This window comes from Aptenodytes patagonicus, chromosome 1, assembly GCF_965638725.1.
Source record: "Aptenodytes patagonicus chromosome 1, bAptPat1.pri.cur, whole genome shotgun sequence".
Lineage (NCBI taxonomy): Eukaryota > Metazoa > Chordata > Aves > Sphenisciformes > Spheniscidae > Aptenodytes > Aptenodytes patagonicus.
The window spans coordinates 80850774-80869187 of record NC_134949.1 but is presented as its reverse complement, the minus strand read 5'-3'; the positions used below and the strand labels follow the sequence as shown (position 1 = coordinate 80869187).

The following is an 18414-nucleotide window of genomic DNA, read 5'->3' as shown; positions in this document are numbered from 1 at the left end:
CTAGCGCCCAAGTTCATTTCTCAAACCAGGCTAAGGACAATTCAAATGTGCTGCATTTAAGAGACACGACAGTTGCAAAACAGCACCTTATATGACAGGACGTTGTCTTCTCCTCTGTTCCCCGCCCCCCAGCACCCTGAAGTCTCCCCACAAAGTTTCCAAGATCGCTCGTTACCTACAAACGCCAGCCTCCGCCAGGGCCGCTCTTGCTCGTCCTCTAGCCCCTCCGGCCCCAGGCTGCCGCCCACCGCGGTCCCCGCACGGCGGGCAGCTGGCGCGAAGCCCGAGCGCGGCAGCAGGAACAGCTAAAGCATGTCCCCAGGCCAGCTAACTCCTTCTCCTCGCCTTTGCCACCGCCGGCGTTTCGCAGAGGGCTTCAAAACGCGGCGACGAGATAAATAAATAAATAAATAAATAAATGATAAAAAGAGAGGGGGAGGAGAAGAAAGGACAGGTCATTAGCAAAACCGCCACCATGTTAGCGAAGCGGGGGCGTCACCCAGCCGCGCTCCTACCGCCTCCGCCCCCTCCCCGTGCCCCCCTCAGCCGCCGCAGCCCCAGCCGGGATACAGGCAGCCTCTGCACCGCAGGGAGCGGGGGGGGGGGGCGCCCCTAAGGCAATACCGCGCATTACTACCGGCCCGCAGGCAGGCGGAGAGGCGCGGCCGCCCGCGGCCGCCCGGCGCCCATGGGCGCAGCGGGCTGGGCAGGGTCGGGTCGGGTCGGGCAAGCACCGCCGCGTCGCCGGCCGCGATCCGCCGTCGGTCCCGCGGGACGCCCGGCTCTCGGCACACGCGCGCCCAACGCCTTCCAACCACCGCTGCCGGCGCGCGAGCACCCCCTCGCCGCCAGCCTCGGCCACGGGCAACAGCCGCGCGGCGCTGTCAGCCCGGCGGGGCGGGGGTCGGTGAGGGGGGGGGGAGGAGGAGGAGGGCAGAAGTACCCCGGTCCTGCGCTTGACTGACTGACTGACTCTGGGCGGCAGGGTGACAGGTACCGGAAGTGAGCTCGTGGCACACACCTCCCGCCATGGCCGCGCGCGATTGGCTGGGCGGGGAGAGACCTGCGCGGGCCGGGCGCAGCGCTGGGGCACGCGCGCTCCTCCCTCTCATCTCCCCCGACACCCCCACCCCTTCCCCGGTCCCTCCGCGCGCCCCGGCGGCGTACCGGCGGACGCGCGCGGAGGGAGGCGGGGGCCGGCGGAGGGAGAGGGGGGCGCGACTGAGGCGCCGCGACTGAAGCGCCGCTACTTTCCGTCAAGGGCGAATAAAGCCCCGCCGGGCGGAGGGGCGGGCCGGCTGCCGGGGGTGGGGGGGCAAAGTCTGCGCTCGCCTCCCCTGACCCGCCCGGGCCGTGCGCGGCGGGGCTGCGGCCGGGACAGGCAAGGCTGGGGCGGAGGTGGGGGAGCTGGCCGTGCCCTGGCCCTGAGGGGAGGTGCGGAGGAGCCGTGTGGACCGTAGCGCAGGGGCTTCTCCTTGAGTGCGGCCGGCTGAGAAAAGCTTTGTCGTGTTTAGAAACTTACCGCGGGTCACGTCTACAAAACAAAGCCCGAAATCCCGAATAAAACCCAGCAAACCCCCGAACGAGGCTTTGTAAAGGGTTTTGGCTTCTTGAGGCTCTTAAATCTTGGAAAGGCAACCAGAAGCATAAATACAGTGGTTTCAAAAGGGGTTCAGCCCCCCCCACCATTTCTGCTCCTTGACTGCTTCATCTATATTACATTTCTTGATGATCCTCATGATTGTGGTCATTACTTCACAAAAAAGTATCACTAGCTTTTTTTAATCAAATAATTGCATTTTCACTTTCACGTTCTCACTCACTGAGCTGAGTAGTCGATAACATAGGTGCCAGGAGGAGAAAACATGACTCATTTCAGATGTTTCCAATGGGAAGGTCTTTTACAGGTACCAAGTACACACACACACATGCAGCTTCTGCTTGTTTTTACTCGATGGAAACACAGTTTGTGGCAGTTCAGAAAACAGAAACACAGGCCCAGAAGGGAAGGAAGGAGAGCACTGTCATGGAGCTTCAACCCCTACTGCAGTGAGCACTATCTTTAATTCCATAAATTTCTCATAAATTTGGGTTAAGCACATGCACCTGGACACCGGAGCACTCAGTACAGGAACAACAGTAAGAGGTAGAGGCTGAAAAACCACCAGAAAGCATGCCTCAATGCCAACCAATAAAAGGCAGTATTAACCGTGGAAAACAGAAGCTAACGAAAGCCCTCACATTTATTTAAGGCTTTTTCAGACTATTTCAAGCCAGTTCTGGTCACAGCCCAACTTCTCAACCATTAGTGCTGCTCCAAGGTCTGTCCCAAGCTGGGCCAACACCCAATGCTGCAAGAATCAGTTGATTTAGTAAGTTAATTCCCAATTTTAACACCTACATATTTCCCCACGGGCTGTGTCTAACAGAGCTCAGCTGATAACAAGGATGAGGGACTATTTCCGTGAAAGATGTTATCTGCGCAGACAAATTTTTCCTTCCCTTCCCTTCCCTTCCCTTCCCTTCCCTTCCCTTCCCTTCCCTTCCCTTCCCTTCCCTTCCCTTCCCTTCCCTTCCCTTCCCTTCCCTTCCCTTCCCTTCCCTTCCCTTCCCTTCCCTTCCCTTCCCTTCCCTTCCCTTCCCTTCCCTTCCCTTCCCTTCCCTCTCTTCCCCCTGAAATATACACAAACAAACAGAATAAGCCTCTGTGCAGTTGCAAATATGTATTGGTTTTCTTTGGGTATGTGATCAGCTCTTAAAACTGTTTCCCCTCTTGTTTTGGCAAGGAGGCTGTGGAGAGTGAGGCCACTTGTGTTTGAGTTTCCATATTGAACTTTCAGACTGGATTTAGGAGGTCTGTTTGCATGCGTAGTTGTATTGCTGGTCCCTGAGGTGACATCGTACAAGCTGAGCTGTCGAGCTCAGCTAGCTTTTCTGAGGGGCAAATAGAAGTTTCATACATCTTGTCCTGGCTCACACACTAACGCTGTCCCAAAGGCAGTAAAACGACGAAATATTTATTGGAATTTAAAATGAGTTGTGGGCTGTTTCCTGTTTATGAGCTGTGGGCTCCCCATCCCAGACTCACTGATAACCAAACTCATAGCAACCTCCGCCTACAGTGTGGTCAGCGAAGAGGACTGTGTTCCTCCAGACATGGAGAAGAGCTCTCTTAATCCCTGTTTTGGAAGTGTTTGCTTCTAAAGAAGTTGCATACATTTTGACCATAAAAATGGCTGGTGTGGCAGAAAGCATCTGTAGTGAAGGAGGAGAATGTATCCCGCATTTAAAATATTTACCCTGGAGACCGTACTGATTCCTTTTGTACCAAAAGCACTTTTTAAGTGTAGATTACTGACTGGATTGTGTAAATTTGTATCGCAGTTCAAATCTTAATAACTTATGAAATATCATAAACATCCATTAGCTATTTAAATGTGCAAGCTTTTAGAAATCAGAAATTAGATTATTTGCTAGGCTTTTAGCTGGAATAAGCTTTAATTAGTGTTATATTCTATTAATATGCAATAACCATATTACTATTGCCTAACAGCTCGACAGTTGTGAAACAAGCAGCCAGACTTGTGCAGTCGTTGATTTTCCATCTTCCCAGTAGCCAGCTGGCTTTGTCAGAGGTCTCCACGGTCACGCGCAGCATTTCTATCACAAAATGTTTTCATCTGCAAAACAAAAACGTCTTTCCGTTCATTTAAAGGCCAGATACGGAGTCTCTCATAAGAGTTCTGTGGAAGCAGATGAGCAGATCCAAGTCAGCACAGACTCATTCAGAAGTCTGGGAAACGGACTATACCAGTAAAATTGGCAGCACCCTCACCACCTCCTGCAACTACGGGTAAAACGCAGGAAGTGGGCTGACCCCATGCTCAAATATTTGCTGTGGTTTCTCTTGCTGATCTGATGATAGAGATTTTAACAGACAGTGTGCCTCGTTTTTGCTGGGTCATCATGAAAGACTTTCCTGACAAAGTCGATATAATAAGTAAAATAGAGCCTTCTCATTTAGGTATTTATTTGAATGGGAACTGCAGAGACCAAGCATCATAGCCAGCATTTCATAAGCTGAAATAGCATACGTATGGTTCTGTTTCTCTTTGTGTGACTACTGAAGTTTTATGGAACTAACGTACTAAATGAAAATTATTTTAATATTATTGAATTACTCTTCTTAAAAGAATAGAAGTGGCTGGACTGTCACAAGACAACAAGTTTTATGAACAGAGGTCTCTAACGGAAGTACAAAAAACTATCCAAGTGTAATTTAAGACTTTTTGCGTGTAATTTTGTGCGTGCTGAATCCTGCCCATTTGTGCCTGGTCAAAATAAGTTGAAGCCAAAAGTCCCATGTGATAATGAACAGGAGATGATTACATCTGATTTATTTAAGTTAATATGTGGGTTACGTGCATACATAGTTGCAAATTATTGTTAAAAGAGCAGTTCTCTCTCACCAAATCCGCCCTCTTAAAAAAAACCACAACCACCAAGCAAACTGGTGAAACAGAAGAGACCTGTGAGATTTATCCATCCTGACCTTTCATTATGAAGCTCTGTCCCAGCATAGCAGTCTTGTTACAGAAATGTCTGTGCTACTTTGCTTTGTCCTTGGTTTTAGGGCAGTTTGGTTTTGAGGGCTGGTTGTTTTTAGATGCACGTCTCTGCTGGATTAGAACAAAGCTCTGAGACTAAAGGTGATAAATGAAAATGTTTTAAGATAAATCATATGAGGCTCATCTGCCTCATTTTAATATGACAGGATTTGGATGGAACCAGGATGCAAGTTACAGGTTTATACAAGTCTAATGTTCCACAAAACTATTTAGACATTGGATATTTTTTTTTTTAAATCTAAGCTGAGATTTTATTTCCCAACAAAATAAGCGATTAAAGTTGTTACTTATAGTTAATTTTCATTAGAGATGTTTACTACGCCATCCTATCAATATAAGGTATGGACTCAGTCATTCAGATCATTTCTATCCATATTTGAAAGTGATTTTGCTCATTACTCTACTTACTAGTGAAATAATTCATTATTTGTCAGTGTCAAGATCAAACATTCCAGATGTCCATATGTCTCTTCCTGTGTCAAAAAGACTAAGAACAGTTGCATGTAAGATGATGGTGCTTTAAACTTATCAATTAACCCTTCTTAACCCAAAATGTTTAGAATTTCTCTAATAACCGACATTCTTTTTATGCTGGTACCGTCATCATCGCTATGGATAGCTATATTATCGGCAGCAATGTTGAGAATTGTTGAATTAACATTTTTTTAATGTGACGGTTCTCTCCCCCCCCCCCCCCCCGTTATTAACGTCAGTCTGTTTCATTTCTCCATTTTAATAAAAAAGTTCTTCTTTTACAGAAAGACTACTAGCAGTGAGCAAGCACCTTTCTTACAGTAATGCAGGATGCACACATTAAGGGTGAACTGAAAGAGAGGGGGAAAACTGTACCCCCCCAAGCTTTTTCTGAGGGGAAGCCCACACTTGAGCCTTCTGCAGGATGTGAAGGAACCATAGGGGAAACTATCAGCTTGAAAACAGTTTATGGGAATAAGCAATTACTCCTAAAACTCAACTGTGCTGTTCTTTTCCAAATCCCCTTTACCTTACCTTCTCATCTGAATCTTTTCTTCCTCCAGTGTAACATTCCTTTACTATAAATTTATTTTTGTACTGGACACTGTATTACCAGATTCAGCAGGATTTAGCAGATTTATCTATGGTTTTATTGTCTCTGAGAACTGCTAAAAAATCAGTTAGACTTTGTATAATAAAATTACACAATTTCAGAAAACAAATGGTCTTGAACTAGGGAGAAGTTTTGTTATTCTGTTACTGGGGTTTTTGCTCCTTCCTTTGATGCATATGGTACTTGCCATGATGTGTCACTGAAGGGATAACAGTTTCCTCCTACATGTACGTTTTTTTCCTATTGTCCTTGGAAATAGATGTACTCTTAATTTAATTAATTATTAATTTAATTGCTTAATGCATTTTAATTTATCAATCCCTGTATTTCTTTTGAAATACTATTTGTACTGAATACTCTTTGAATGTTTCCTATTTCAAAGAAAGAGTTTCTTTTCTTATCCAGGCTTCTCACTTCTTTCTACTTTTGCTCTGTTGGCTCAATGAAGCCTTTGTTGCCCCTTTTTCCCCAATCTCAGTTTCACATTTGGTGTTTTATCTATCTCACTGAGATTCTCTTCTTGGGCGACATCTTTAAAATCTCTCCCTGTCATCACCACCATAACTGTGACTCATATCTTATTCATTAGTTGACTATTGCAACATCTTTTCTGGCTTCCATTCTTCCCCCTCTCCAGCTAAAGCTGTCTTTTACTGTCCCTCTCAAGTCTCTCTACTGTTTACGTCAACTCTGTACCAGTCTCTGACGTCTGCTTCCAATTCCCAACCCTTCTTTCCTGTAATACCCTGTGCTCTCCCTACTGTCCTTTAATAATCATGCAGAAAATCTGCCCTTTCCCTGAAGAGCTTGTATATTAGCAAGACGTACTAGAACAAAAAGGCAAGCAAGAATGTATGGTGGAACGTGTTTCTTAATGCAATTATTAGCAACTTATGCTTGGTTTTCTTTAAAATGTGTCCTCCTATATACTTCTGCAGCATGTATGTACTCCCTTGCATGCCTAGATTAGCTTACACTGTGGCTGGTAAATTCTCCCAGCATACTTCGACCAATACTTATTTATTCTTGTCTGGCTTTAGTTGTAGCCTTAACCTAAGCTTCAGTAGTTTCTGTGCCTAAATCTGTTTTATGCAGATTTCAAGAAGGAATTACCATGCAAATGTCAGCTTGCTGTGATCTCACCTCTTTGCAAATAATTCAGTCCAAGTGCAGAAATTAAAACTGAAGTTGGAACTTACGTTTGCCTCCATACTAAGTATGTACACTTCAGACCAAGTTCTTCATGCACAAAAGGTGTAAGCACGTTTATTTAGCAAGCAGATGCAGTGACTTTAAAAGTTGTGTTATTGCCAGAGCACCCAAGGAGAGTCAGTGTGAATCATGTGCACGTATATTTGTTTTGGTGCAAAGTCCGGTGGCTTTTGAAGGTGAGTTTAAAGCTAGCTGTTTTGGTTTTTTTTTACTGAGGCAATTAAAGGGAAAGTACAGGTTGTGTGCTGCTTTCAGAGTGGTAGCACGTGGCGAGCAGGTAGGATACGCACCATGCAGCACTGGTACTTTGTATCCACTCCAGTGCATTTTCCAGAGCTCATCTAATCACACTTTTGCAGTCCTCCAAGGTCCTTAATGCAAGCAGTTTCTTTTCCTGTTCGCTTGTACTACTGCAAATGCAGTTTTAGAAAGCCCCTGATTGCCCCCCCCCCCCCCCCCCCGGAGAAAGGGCAGTACTTGTCTCATACTATCAAGTCAAAATTTTGAGTTTGGGTTCTAGGGTGTGTAAATCTGAGACTTGCTCAAAGCAATTAGCTGAGTAACTATTCAGCTTAAATTGTTTTCCTACCTTGTTTGCATGCCGTGACTAACACTCACTGTACTACACCCAGTCTTTTCCAGCATTCACAACCGATACGCTGAGCGTATGCTAGAACTGCCTTGTATGAAGAACAAATGTGTATTTCATTTCTGGGCTCTTTGCTCAATCATGGCATATCTACAAGTCAGATTTTTAAACAAAAGCAACACACGTATAGTTGGGCTGATGCTTTGCAGGTACCAGTTTTTTCCTTCACACTTTGATTGTCCGCGTTCTCGTTCAAGTATTTCTCACTATTCTTTACACTGGTCAGCTTTGCTGTGTGAATAGGAACTGCTCATAACTAAGTCCTAGATAGATTTTTTTTTAAAGCAAGACTGTACTTCTAAAATTGTTTAAAGTGTTTGATAAAATAATTTGCAAACAAGACATTAAATAACACAGAAAGTAAACAGAAGAGGGAGGTCAGATGAGATTTGAAAACACATGCAGATTTACTGTGCTATAAGACACATTAACAAGCTTGTTACTTGCTAGAAATTGAGGGAAGGCTCATCTCAGGCTGGTAGCAGAAAGGCCACAGTTTTCTGATCCTGTGGCCCCAGAAACATCCCCACAGCCAGTTCCACCTTTTTTGTCTTAATGCAATACCGCACCACTCCTCAATTTTCCCAACTCCAGCTCTTTGCAGTGCCGTGCTGTGAACCAGATCAGGAGACCTGTTCCACTGAAAAATAATAAAAAAAAGCAGCTGGAAATAAAAATTATTTCCTGATCTGATTCATGGCACACACCCCGTGTCCTGGAGAGGTGGCGTGCTGTGATGAAGGAGCACTGGCTGAATTCCTTCCATCTGCATTACCTCTGAAATCAGCCTGGCATCAAACCACAGTCAAGCCTGACCAAAGAAACAGAGAAGACCATAGTGGGTGATCTGCGGGGTAAGGAAAGAGAGTAAAAGGCTTATTTTACTTAGAAGGCAGCTACAGGGAATCCTGGAAAAGGAGGTTATTTTCAACTGGATCATGAGGAGCAAAGCCAGAAGATGTCTGTAGGACTGGAGCACGGGAAAGTCCCAGGTTTTTTGGCATGAGGAATGTAAGCAGCGGCGGGAGCCATAACATTGAAAGCCTTCTGAGCTTGGAGAACTGGGGAAGGACGTCATTTCAGCAACACGAAAGCATCAACTACTAACACTGTATTTATCCAAACCGTAAAGAACAATTTTAAATAAGAAGAGGTTTCAGAGCTGTGTTTAGCTGGCAGATCTGTGTGGGAGAGGGGTGGATACCTTTGGACTTTGTTAATAATTAAGTGGAGAAGTGTGTTAAAGCCTATGGAATGGATAGCATGGTAGTAAAAATACCGTGACTCACTGAAGTTGGAGGTTAGCAAACAGGCAGAAGTAAACAAAATCGCACATGACAGATCCTTGTGCAGTTAGACCTGTCTCTCTTTAGTGAAACCGTGCCTGAAATGCTCCATTCACTTCTGGAAACCTCATGGAAATAATCTGATACTGAACCTGCAAGAAATAAAAATTGTTACGTTCAGAGCTGGATGCAAATCCAGCATGTTTTCCAAAGCTTTCCTATAATATTCGCAATATTTAGCGTATTTTCCAAACAGTTTTTTTTCTCATAATAATCCCTGAGCTAATGTCTTGCCAGGTAAAAAAAAAACCAAAGAAACCTTCTTTTCTCAGATCATTTCACTTACTCCAAATGCAGCGAGAGCCAGAATAAAAATCTGGATATATGGTTTAAAAAAGGCAACAGCAAGGACTTCTATAAGCAGCAGGCCTTTGAAGTCTGCTTTTCTGCATACTAGTGTCACCAGATGTTTAGTTTTTAACTGAGTTATTTTAAAGGGCTTCCCCCCATATTTTTTTTAAAATTGTTATTAACTTTTGCATATATTAACAGAATTCTCTTCCTTTCTCCCTTTTTACCTCCTGTTTATGGCTTGAGGTATATTTGGCTCTAGAAACTGGCAGACAAAATTCATAATGTTTGAACGTAAAGCAGCAAATACGCAAAAGCTGGTCTCCTGCCAGCTGTCTACCTCTCAGGGTTCGCATACACTTCTTGTCTGGGTTCCCTGTTTCAACAGCCATAGCTGGAGACCCCAAAGGTTCCCAAGCCACTGGGAAACGCTGCTGACAGGACAGGAAAACGCGCCAGGTGGGTCACCGATGCTGTTCCAGAAGAAGCTAAGTACAAGAAGCATCGTACAGCAGTGTTTAATTAGAGCTATATCATAGAGTTTTGCATCCATTTTGAGTCATGCTACTTGATTCCAGTTTCTTTGATTACCTAATTCATCTGAGTGTAACTCTGCAAATATTAGCTAAAGAACACAAAATATTTGCTGTTTATCCTGGGGTTCAGCATTACAGATGTTTGTTTACTGTCCAGACTGGGATTTTCAAATGTATCCGATAACTCAGTATACCTCCAATTTATTTCTGTTTAATCTGGAAAGAAAAAAGTCTCGTCTGTATACCTACCCCTATATGTCTCGTCTTGAAATGTTTACATTCTGGGAGTTTACCCATTGAAGCAATGTAAAAGATAAAGTGCCCTGTCACTCTCCCGCATGTCAGCAGGTTTGTCATCACACACACACACACACGCACACACACAAAAAGCCTTTAATGCAACATACATAGAGCGAGCTACCTGTAACGCTGAAAAAATGGGGTGAAGGCAAGGCACTGTTATGTTATTATAGGGTAAATGAGGCTAGATTAACCAAGGGTGTGAGCGTGCTGACATCACCTAATTACCTGGTGGTAGAATTACAAGTGCTGTCTCTCCACTTCAGATTGTACAGTTAGATTAACTATTACATATTACTGTGCTCTAAGACAAGTGCTTTGGTGTAAGTAAAAACAAACCCAAGCCTTTTTTTTCGACCCAGTAAAGCTCTACTTACAGCACAAAGTGAAAATGCATCTTTTTTCTTATTAAGGGTAATGCCATAGGCTAATTTTAGGACTGGAAACTGAGTCAGGAAGAAATCCTCAGACCGAGGTGTCGCAGGCTACAGAACTGTATTTTATGGTGTTCTGGCAGCAGAGTAGTCTTTTGGGATAATGTCCATGTAGCCGCTCAGCATTGCTGAAAGCAGAAAATCCCATTCCCTCCTCCTACCCTTTCCTTCAGGCACGGGCTCCACCATTTACCTTCTTTGGGCTTTGGTATTTTTCAAACCCCTTAGCGAGTCAAAATTTGACTCGCTATCCTGCCAAAAAGACTGGATAGTTTTCTGTAGGTTAGTGAGTTGAGTCGAGTTGAGTTGAATTGAGTTGACTCAGCTGGGAGCCACCAAACACCAGAGCAGGCACAAGGGCGAGGAGAGGACCTCAGAAGAGGGCAGGAGGAAGTGAGATCTTCCCCCTTGCAGCTGTAAGGTATTACATCAGTTCAGTTGTTTGTTAAACCACACCTTGGAAGAAGGTGGTAGAGGCCACTCGCTTTGGATATTTAAAAGTAGATCAAGGAGTGGTTGAAATCACTATTGGGTCATTTGGTTTCCCATAGCACCAATATTAGTTTTATTCCTCTTTTCTTCCCCCCTATCTTCAAACCCCTTGACTGGGGCAATGTCCCTCTTAACAAGCACTCACTGTCCTTTCCTGTCATCTTTATATCAGTCCTTAAAGCCCTAATTCTTTTGCAAACTTTTTTTTTTTTTAATTAGTCAACTCTTCATTGAATGCTATCAACATATTTACACTAGAATTCTTGCTCCTGTTTACCTGAGTATTCAGTTCTTTGGGGCAAAATCTTATAATTTCACTTAATTTTGTAGAGTGCTCTTTGCCTATACAGAGCTGAAGATCTTAAGACAGTTTAACAACTTTCATTTGCTCTTAGAGAAAAGACAAAGACTCGAATCAGTCATTATCCCACTACCAATCCCATGAACTATATACAGGAAAATATGTATTATTAAGTAAATAAAGGTGAACTATACATTTAAGAAAATCAGAGTGGAATATTGGAATCAAAATGTACTTAATCTAAACCCAATTAAGCTCTGATTAAAAATAAAATATTAATACAACGCTGATTTTTTTTTAAACTCTGTAATTCCTAGAAGAGCCCAGTTGGAACAACTAACCCTTTTTCATTATTTTTTCTGTTTCTAGCTCTTACATTGTTTTTTTCACTCCAGAAACAGAAACTTTACAGCTGGTATATATATTACACTAATGATGCTTTGATTTAGAAATATACCTACAGATGTTAAATTAATCTAGTCAGATTTTAGTTACCTTTGAGGCCTAGCTACAGTGTTTTCTTCTGGAAGGTATTCACATTTTATTTGTCCCCGTGGTTCATGAAAGTCAGGCTCTCTTTGGATAAATTATGGTTGATTTCATGTTTTTCTCAGATATCCACTCATGTCCATAAATTTCAAAGATGTGTATTGTACTACCAGAGAATGTACTTTGAAATCAGTTTTAGATTTGGTTGCTAATATGGTGGCCCTGCTTTTCTCTTCTGTAAAAAAAGTTAAATAGCGCCCAATGGGCCTGAGTCCTGCAAGGCTGTTCACTAAATAACCTCCAGGTAGAGTAACTCCGTACTGAAGGGACTACCTTCCCTACGTTAAAAGAGAAGTTTGATAATACAAACGTATGAAAAATCTATACTGAATGCTTCTTGCAATATACATCTGTTTGCAGTTTTCTGAATTCGGATAGCTGAACTGGATACCGTTCCAGCGAGAAACAACAGGCTGTACCCAGAGCAGCCTGATACGAGGTCTCTGATAAGCTCCTGGATACCAAAAAGATTATTGAGCAAATATGTTTGATACAGTAGTCTACTTTTTTATATTGTTTTTCCATTCCTGATCACAAGTCATCATAGGGCTAGTAAAAGTTAGGTAATTCAATTCTAAGGCTTTGTTGCTCCAGCAGAATTAAAACTTACTTTTCAAAAATATTCATGTGCCTTAGGGAAAAAAACCCCACCTTTATTCGCTGGATTAATCACTTGGAGCAATGCGCTAAATACACTGAGCCGTTCTTTTTGTGGAATGCAAGGATCAAACCTTTGCTCTTGGCAGCCACGTCCTTCATGCTGTGCATACTGTAACCCACTGTTGTTATTTTTTATTCATCACAGGAGAGCAGAATGCTTTACAGCAAATAAAGGGATAGATCCTCCTGGAAAAGCTTATGCTACAGCAGGAGATAACACCCAGGAAGAGCGGGGGAACACAAGGGTCACAATAAAGGTCGTGATGAAAGCTTGACGTGGCACGTACGTTTTGTTAACACCGCTTTGGACTTAGCATGCTTCATCGATTTTTATGGGTGGTATTCAGATTGAGTCCTAGGAGCGGGTAGCTGGTATAAAAAAAAGGAAAATAATGGACTGCTGAGACATACCAGATGCAGAGACATCATGGAGGAAAGAAACGGAGACCGTCAAATTGTACTTTGTTGACAGTGAAGAACTTTGAGCAGAGCCTGCAGGCAGGACGGCTATCGACACTTCTGCCCTTTCGTCTCTATTAGTATCATGCAACCTGTCCATCCCATACCCTGTGAGCAGGTTTTATCTCTTTTTTGGGGGGTTCTGTGAGACGAAAGTGTTGTGATTACTTTTGCTTTGCCAGATTCACCAGTGTAGAAGAGAGACAAAACCAGAAAGTTATTTAGAAAACCCCCAACAAACAGCAAAATTACATTCTTGTCTTCCGCCCGTATCACTACCAGAAAGTATCAGTGGTCAACAGAGCAAAACTACAGCCTATAAGACAGCTGATGGGAGGTCAGTTCTCATGCAGACCGCATAACAAGGACAAAGTTATAATCCCTGTCTTGGGTAACATATATGGATGCGTATATTTCTTGTATATATTCAGCTTTTATCGACATGCCTCCAAAAAACTGTGCCAGAACTTATGGAGAGATGAAGGCAGAGGCAGAGAACACACTGCTTTATACTAACCTTTCTAGCATTAAATGGATTAAAAAAGCATTGCTTTTCAGAAAAAAAAAATAATAACTATCTGGAGTGGCTTAGCTTTACGAAGTGCAATCATCTAGTATTAACAAAGTTAGTCTTCCTATTTGCCAGCATGCACAGAAACCTTGCACTGCTCACACTCAGAAGTGTATTGTCAGTGTGTAGTCATCACCATAAAATCGTTTTTAAGAATTCAGCCCTGCAGAAAACAGCAGAGCTCTCCAAGAACGCTGACAGGTCGTACTCGGGAGTTGTTCAAGCCATTCCTCTAAATATTAGTCAAAGTGAATTTAGCTACTGCAGGTTTTACAAGGACTGTATGTATAGAATAATTGAAAAAACCCAACAAACAACTTTTGGGTTAACCTCAGGCAAAACACATCCTCAGACCCCCCATGAGACGGTGCACACTGAAGCCCCGATGGGTCTGTAAGCACATCTTTTTCAGCCCTGCAGGACAAATGGAAATTACATCTATAGCGCACCGAAAGAAACTGTATTGTAACACACTGCTGTAAGCACACTGCCGTACTCTCCACAGCACCTAGCAGCGGCACAAAACAGGAGCTATGAATGCTCTATTAATTAGGATATATAGCTTCTCTTTACCTGATACTCACTAGGCTTTATCTTCTACTCCTTTTCTGAAACTCACAACTTTTAGGTATGCCTCTTTCCAGTTGAATTTGTCGTGCTTATCTATCGTAGGGACTGGGTTTAACTGCGGTGTAACAACTGCAGTTCTTTCATAATCTTCTCTGTATTATCACTATTTTCCTTGTCCCGGCACCATAAATGAGGCGGCTTTTTTCCAAGTTCATAGTACAGAAAGAAAAGTGACTTTCTCTTCCTTACTGCTCTCCTGCTTGGATACAGAGAAGATGTTGGTACTGTTAAGAAACAAATGGAAAAGTTGTCCATGAGGATAAGTGTTTCTTGCTATAACAGTTCAGGATATACCAAGGTGCTTCTGAAGCTAGGAAAATGTACTATTTAAAAAAAAATTGAAAACAATGCACAGTATGTATTGTAGAGATTTCAGGCCTGATGACAAATTAGTGGCAGTTTGATATAACAGGTGATTTTTAGAATGACTTTTTAACATTCAACATATTTCCATGACTTTTCTGGAAGCACCATCTGCACGAAATGAAGATGAGCGCCTACCTACCGAAATTATATTCAGATTTGCTGGAAAGCACACCATGACTTTCAGATTTAATAGAACCAGTTTTCTCTCATTTAAAAATATTTCTCCTTGCATTTGTCTTACAGCATTACAAGAACACAAATAGGTGATTTCCCTTAAACTAATTTTTTTTATTCCTAATAAAATCTTGTCTTGACAAATAACAAAGAATACACCCCCTGGAAATTATTTAAACCTAAAAAAGAAACATTTTCTGTTTAAATTACTCTCTGATAGGATCAAAATATTGTAGTGCCTCTTCTGAGGACGTTCTCAGAAGCAGACAAAGCTTTATGGCACAGACAGCAGAATCTGAGCAACTTAGCCATCAAAACCACTAAAGTAAACCCTAAATCCAGTTTTAGCAAACCATAAAGTAGTATTCTACAGTACTCTGTGCATAGTTTCATATTACCAGCAGCTGGTTTAAAATAGTAACAGGACAATTATGCCATCGTCTAAAATAATGATTCTATCATAACAAAAATATTTGCATGAAGTAAACGGACATTGAGTAACTGCGGACTTTTGTACCGGTGATTACTTTGCATCAAGCCCTGTTAAAAACAAGGTGGAGAGACTAGAAAAAACCTGGACGTAAACCAGCTTGCACCCTTTTTCCATTCTGGTGCTTATAAGAATATCCATTTGTCCTTGGAACAAGGACAAAAAGACTTCCTTCTACTACCAGAAATCCCCACCACCAAAACCCAACCCCTCAAACCCCCAGATAAACTTGTAGCACCACAGTTCTTCCTTATTCCTAAACCATTTGACTGGTACTCAAAGCTTTGTGATTTTTAATCTTTCTTCCGAAATCATCGAAGAGACTTTTGTAGTAGAGAAAGCAACAATCCATCTCTGATATTGTCGGCAGTTCTTCATATTGGGCCAGGTCCTGAAAGACATTATGAGCCTACGGTGCACTTCCCTGAATCATAACCCTTAGAAGAAAAATTGAGCATATCTGTCTCTTGAAGAAAGGGGAGACTGACATGCCCCAACACAAAGAAATTTAGGATAGTCTCCCCATGTTTAGAAGTTGGAGCCATGTGAATGTGATGTCTTGATTCAGTTTCTGCAATGTAAAAATCACTCTTACGTTCCTTTCTGGGATTGTAACTCCAGGAAATGACCATCTCCAGGCGGCTTTTTTTTTTCTTAATGGAAAAGGCTTAAAATCTCTAACAAAATTCACAGTTCATCTGTGAATATGGTTGATTTTACAGCTGTCTCTAAAGCTCGCTGATGGCAGAGATTTGGTGAATATCAAGGCTCTCTGAATATTCACTGTATTGTTTCTTTTAAATGTGTAGTTCCATGTAAAGTTCAAAAGGAAAAGCCAGACTTTCTTATAGATGCAGTATTGAATCAAATAAGCACGGTGGACCTTATCCTTTTGCGGAGCCATGCTCCTGCAACGCTTTTTTCCTCAGTGTAAAACACCAGTGAAGTTCCAGGAATCGTTCTACCGAGTGAAAAGCAAGTTTTAAAATATAATCAGGTAACTTAGAAGAGACTTGAGCCATCAAGGGAAATGGACTTCTGCTTCTGTATGTTCCCTTGTGTCATGACGGCTAACAGCACGATTGCGGGTTTACCTTTTAACTACTGGTAACCTGAACGATGTATCGCAGAGCTCCCCTGAGCTCTAGAGCAGCCCTGAGGTTAGTCAGGTGCTGTGATGAAGGTTTTAAAAAAAATATGTATAATGGGTTTACAAACAGATTCTGAAGTGGCCTGCATTTCTGAGAAGAAAAGTGCAATTTTTGGAATTATGGTCTTGAAAATTATAAAGGTTTGTTTTAATTTCTGGCCTATGATTTTCCACAGTAATTTCAATATTGTTGTTCTGGAGCTTGGTTCTCTGTTGATCAAAATGAACACAAATTAGGAGAAAGTCTAGGAAAGAGAAGAGGGAAACTGCCTTGAGAAGAGAGTAAGGCCCTTTAAAAGTTGGCTGCCAGGTGTTTAATCAATTATTGTATTTATCTAATTGATAATAAAGTTGAATCTGTCCGAAATTCAGAATCGGCACGCTTTGAGTTTTTCAGCGATCATCCCTCAACCTGGCAGGATTCTAAAACGTTGCACCGAAGGTCCCCTGCAATTTTGCATGGAGGTACAGAGTGCATCACAAATTCCAATTATGTATTTCAAACACACTTGGAAAATATTTTTAGAACATAGTGATGACAACGAATAAAAGGCTGTGCTCTGGGACATATATAATGATTGCTGTTCCTGTCACAGAGATCTTTGTAAGAGAATTTACTGCATTCTGAAAGAGGCAGTGAAGGAAAGAGTAAGCTCTGAAGATCGTCTCTGTGCAGTTTACACTAGGTATTCTGCATGTCAGGCGGAATATATTTTAAAGCTGGATTCTCTCCAGATTTTCCTGGGGAAAAGTGTCTCCAGTGAAAAGCTAGCAAAACCAGAAGTTTAAAGTGCTGGAATGGCAGCAATGCGTGGGGCTGATTAACACCCACCCAAAGGGCTGCATCCGGATAGCCTAGCGCTCTTTTTTTACTACTGAGTGGTTTCTGACAAAGTATTGAATCCAACAGTTTTATTTAACAAAGGAAGGATAGCAAAGACGATTTTTTCTCTCTTCTATAGAAAGCAAAACAACCTACTCTTGCTTAGATCTGTGGAACAGGGGCACGTCATGAAAATAGTTTCAAGAAAGAGAAGGTTAAGTGAGGAGTTTCTTTCCTTTTGCTGAGCTGTTCCGGTCCTTTAAGAAACACCAGTCATCAGTTGGATGTGGTCTGCATGTGTTTGCAAGTGGCTGTAAGGATGCTTACTAAATACCTGTCGCACCGGCTATCGCATGCCATTGGCCTATAGGTGGCATCACCGTAAGATCTTTTAATGAGTATTCCTATGGAGACCTGGTGTTGGGAGTGCAATAGCGTAGGTGGAGTTCTGCAGAGCTAGATACAATTGCAGTGATGTCACCGCCTTGTGCTGTTCTAGCTAATTGGTTTAAATGACATCTTATTTTAACAAATTAAGTTCTTGATTTTTCTTAGGCACTTCTGAGCAATTGATATGTTCAGCAAATCATTATGTTATGATCCTGTATAAAAATATACATGTGTTCATGATCTGTGAAAAGATTATATATTTGGACCTGGAATGACTGTTCTATTCGTGTTAGTCTGTATGAATATTTACTGCATTCATTGGGAAAGACCAAACCCAATAAACTTTTTACATTCTTTGTATTTTTATACAAGGGAGTATTACCAATTGTGTACTTAATAAAGGCCTTGGGAGCAAGTTGGAAAAATTCAGGACTTACTTTAGTAGAACTATTTCTATACATACACATATTGTATGTGTGCCAGAAAACAAAGCAAGCCTGATTTCTCATGCATTTTGTGTGATGGGAACATCAGCTGGTCACCTCCTCTCCCCTAGTTCCTTTAGCTCTGTGTCCTTTGTTTTCAGCCCTATACTGAACGGTACTTCTCCAGCACCCCTCATTTTGGGGCAAAGTAGCTGATTTGTTCCTATGCTCATGCTGCCTTCCCAGCTGGCTACTCGCTTTTGCAGTGGCAAGAGACCACGTCACTAGGCAAACACTAATCCGTGTTGCTTTTGACTCTTCAGTTGCCAATTTTTATGTCATTTGTGAGGACTTGATTTCTCTGAATCTAATATCCCCCTGGCAATTTTGGTTTAAGTCAGACTGTGGGGTTTACGTTGCTAGGTCCACATCGTCTCATTGTTCACCTACC

The 18414-nt window shown here is 42.3% G+C and overlaps 1 protein-coding gene and 3 long non-coding RNA genes across 8 annotated transcripts in view; 1 reads left to right on the top strand and 3 right to left on the bottom strand.

Annotated features, from left to right (window-relative positions):
- Positions 1 to 432, bottom strand: part of PPARA (peroxisome proliferator activated receptor alpha) — a 43283-nt gene extending 42851 nt beyond the window's left edge. For 3 of the 4 annotated variants that reach the window (XM_076344401.1, XM_076344409.1, XM_076344418.1), the window contains exon 1: positions 176 to 432. The gene's annotated coding sequence lies outside the window, so the exon portion shown is untranslated. The remainder of the gene's footprint in view (positions 1 to 175) is intronic. The other variant, XM_076344429.1, reaches the window with a different exon arrangement.
- A 510-nt stretch (positions 433 to 942) lies between these two features.
- Positions 943 to 12895, top strand: LOC143163327 (uncharacterized). Its single transcript, XR_012995889.1, has 2 exons — positions 943 to 993; positions 12631 to 12895. It is a non-coding gene; the product is annotated as an uncharacterized LOC143163327 (long non-coding RNA).
- LOC143163321 (uncharacterized) lies at positions 3437 to 9765 on the bottom strand. 2 transcript variants are annotated; one of them, XR_012995888.1, is made up of 3 exons: positions 9554 to 9765; positions 8866 to 9014; positions 3437 to 3680 (listed from the first exon to the last, which is right to left on the bottom strand). It is a non-coding gene; the product is annotated as an uncharacterized LOC143163321 (long non-coding RNA). The 2 variants fall into 2 exon arrangements; XR_012995887.1 differs by lacking the exons at positions 8866 to 9014; positions 9554 to 9765 and adding exons at positions 5037 to 5115; positions 6915 to 7317.
- A 1199-nt stretch (positions 12896 to 14094) lies between the features above and the next one.
- The window catches only part of LOC143163317 (uncharacterized), a 28061-nt gene continuing 23741 nt past the window's right edge, over positions 14095 to 18414 (bottom strand). Inside the window, exon 6 of the long non-coding RNA XR_012995886.1 lies at positions 14095 to 14369. This is a non-coding gene — a long non-coding RNA (uncharacterized LOC143163317). The remainder of the gene's footprint in view (positions 14370 to 18414) is intronic.